We start from the raw sequence: 3,667 nt of genomic DNA, 5'->3' as shown, positions 1-3,667 counted from the left end.
AATGGAAGTGCATTAGCATGGCTTATAGGACCGCCATCAATTCGTAGCAGTGAATGAAAAGGTATCATATCAATCACAAGTGCAGTATGGAGTACCTCAAAGCTCAGTACTAGGGTCGCTACTCTTCACGCTTTATATGTTACTCTTGGGAGATATCATCAGGAAACACAGTAGGGCTGTGCAATTAATCACATTCAATTGACAATTAGGCAATATCACATTCGATTTTGAACATTTTGATTTTGAATTTCGCCTAGCTTCTCAGTGAACTAAGGCACTGTGTAGTGAATGTTGCTCAATCTGAAAGCTAGTCTCGCGTAGCCAGACCTTCAAAGTGTAGGTCTGAAATTAATTGCAGCTTTCATTGGCCAAGACCTGCCCCTGGAATGTTTCCACTTTTTTGTCCCACATGCACCAGACATTTAACAAACAGTCTGTAGGTGCGACGTCTGAGGCTGAGACTATCTGAAAGCAGGGGGTGGTGATTTACTACTAATCACGGGACCGGCTTTACTGACGAGATGCGCATGACAATCGAATGCGATTAATTGCACACCCCTAAAACACGGTGTTAGCTTTCACTGTAATGCTGATGATACTCAGCTCTATATTTCAGTTGAACACACCAATTTGAAAAACTAATGGAATGCATAGTCGATATAAAAAACTGGATGACGAGTAATTTCTTAATGCTAAATTCAGAAAAAACAGAGGTGTTAATTATAGGGCCTAAAAACTCTGCTTGTAATAACTTAGAACACTGTCTAAGACTTGATGGTTGCTCTGTCAACTCTTCGTCATCTGTTAGGAACCTAGGTGTGCTATTTGATCGCAACCTTTCCTTAGAAAGCCACGTTTCTTAGCATTTGTAAAACTGCATTTTTCCATCTCAAAAATATATCTAAATTACGGCTATGCTCACAATGTCAAATGCAGAAATGTTAATCCATGCATTTATGACTTCAAGGTTAGATTATTTTAATGCTTTATTGGGTGGTTGTTCTGTATACTTAGTAAACAAACTACAGCTAGTCCAAAATGCAGCAGCAAGAGTTCTTACTAGAACCAGGAAGTATGACCATATTAGCCCGGTCCTGTCAACACTGCACAGGCTCCCTAGCAAACATCGTATAGATTTTAAAATATTGCTTATTACTTATAAAGCCCTGAATGGTTTAGCTCCAATTACTGTGGCAGATTCTTTTCCTATTTAGTGATCAAACCCTGGAACAATCCACCTAACGTTGTTTGGGAGGCAGACACATTGTCAGTTCACATGATTCTTACAGTGTTTCATGTCTGTGAAACTCCTTTCACACTGCTAACATAAAACTGTTCTCTCTCGAGTGAATCCGTGTGTGGTTGTTAAGGGATGTTTTGCATCTGAAACTATTTCCACACATTTGGCAAATGAAAGGCTTATTTCCAGTGTGAATTCTCATGTGGACTTTGAGGTTTCCTTACTGAGAGAAACTCTTTCCACACTTAGGACATACAAACAGCTTTTCTCCACTGTGAATTCTCATGTGGACTTCAAAGTTTCCCTTTTTAAAGAAACTTTTTCCACATTGTTGAAAGTTGAAAAGTCTCTCTCCAGTGTGAACATTCATGTGGGTTTTGAGGTTTCCTTGTTGACAGAAACTCTTTCCACACAGTTGGCAGATGAAAGGCTTCTTTCCAGTGTGAATTCTCATGTGGACTTTGAGGTTTCCTTGCTGAGAGAAACTCTTTCCACACTTAGGACACACAAACAGCTTTTCTCCACTGTGAATTCTCATGTGGACTTCAAGGTTTCCCTTTTTAATGAAACTTTTTTCACATTGTTGGCAGTTGAAAAGTCTCTCTCCAGTGTGAACATTCATGTGGATTTTGAGGTTTCCTTGTTGACCGAAACTCTTTCCACACTGTTGGCAGGTGTAAGGTTTCTCTCCAGTGTGAATTCTCATGTTGATTTCTAAGCTTTCTTTTCGAATGAAACTATTTTCACACAGTTTGCAGGTGTATGCCTTTTCTCTTTTGTGAATTTGAATGTGCCTGTTAAGTGCTCCTTTTTGAGTGAAGCTTTTTCCACATTGTTGACAGGTGTAAGGTTTCTCTCCAGTGTGAATTCTATAGTGTCTATTAAAGGTTCCTTTTTTATTGAAACGTTTTCCACATTGTTGGCAGGTGTAAGGCTTCTCTCCAGTGTGAATTCTTAAATGGATTTCAAGGCTTCCTTTTTTAGTGAAACTCTTTCCAAACTGTTGGCAGATGAAATGACTCCTAGCTCCTGTCTTTTGAGCTCTCTTTTTTGAAGTCTGTTTAGTTTGTGAGTAACTAAAGAAATTGTCTCCCGTGAAATCATGTTTCTTATACTGATCTTTGTCCTTTATTTCATTTAGTTCTTCACTTTTCTCTTTCAGCAACATCAGGTCTAAAAAAGAAAGAACAATTTTAATGGCACAAAACAACATACATCAATACTTTACAATAGCAACATGTATGTTTAATATTACCCACTAATCTACTGAAAGAAGACTTGCCTGTAAAGGCCCCGATATACTCAAAACAAAGATTTTCGCTCTTCATTTAGGGGTAAAACAAAGTTTGAAATACGTGAGCAGCGGTATACTGCGATCTAACATTCCGATGCCGCCCAATCAGATGAAAGCAACGTTTTAAAGAACATGTAAATATGTGCAGTGGCTTGCCCCTCAGCAACAAAAACACAACAAAAATGGAGAAAACAAGAATGTTTTTATGAAAAGCATCTGTTCATAGTAACATGGGTATGCTTGCACGAGCTCTGTAAATTAGCACTCCTGTGAAGTCACGTCACGTGTTGATTTGGCACTTTATTCAATATATTGCTTAACCCTCTGGAGTCTAAGGGTATTTTTGGGGCCTGGAGAAGTTTTGTCATGCCCTGACATTTGTGCTTTTTTCAGTTTCTTATAAATATCTAAATGGGTAAAGTATAATCTCACTGTAATCAGCACAAACTGGGCTATAATAATATGTGAAATGCATGCATGTACATGATTGTATTTTTGAGAAAAAAAATGTTATGCATGGTTAGTGAAAAACTAAAAATGTTAAATCACTTGAATAAGGCCATAAAACACATACAGAATATTGGTTCCCGGGATTGTTGAGAACTGGAGCTTGTGGCCTAGAATTTTTCTTTCTAAATTATGTGAAAATCATCTTGTTTACTCACTCACATAAAACAATATATTGATTTACATTTTCTAAGACACTTTTTTTTGGTAAAAGTCATATGTGAGTAGGCGTCAACTATCATGAATATCATTGTGATTTACACCTGAGAAGACAAAGCCCTGCATAATGAGCTGCATAATGAGCCTCTCATTCAGCTGTGCCACTGTGAGTGAGGAGTTACAAGAAAGAATGTGAGAATAAAATAAATCTATATAATTTTATGTTTGTAGTTTATTAAGAATATATTTAATTATACCACAACATAATTTAATATCCACTTGGGGGAGCAGTTAAACAGTTTATTAGAAACAATCAAAGCTTACTTTCAAACAAATTATTTGGCATCCTTACTCCAGTCACACAATCCTTCAGAAATCCTTTTAACAATCTGATTTTCTACCAAAAAATAAACATTTATTGTTATTATTATTATCATTATTATTAATGTTGAAAAGAGCTGAGAATA

At 36.9% G+C, this 3,667-nt stretch overlaps 1 pseudogene; it reads right to left on the bottom strand.

Moving 5' to 3' along the window:
* Positions 1 to 1,313: 1,313 nt before the first annotated feature.
* LOC113108076 (gastrula zinc finger protein XlCGF57.1-like) lies at positions 1,314 to 2,043 on the bottom strand (annotated as a pseudogene).
* Positions 2,044 to 3,667: the final 1,624 nt, after the last annotated feature.

The sequence above is a fragment of the Carassius auratus genome, chromosome 9 (assembly GCF_003368295.1).
Source record: "Carassius auratus strain Wakin chromosome 9, ASM336829v1, whole genome shotgun sequence".
NCBI lineage: Eukaryota > Metazoa > Chordata > Actinopteri > Cypriniformes > Cyprinidae > Carassius > Carassius auratus.
This window is presented reverse-complemented; position numbering and strand designations above follow the sequence as displayed.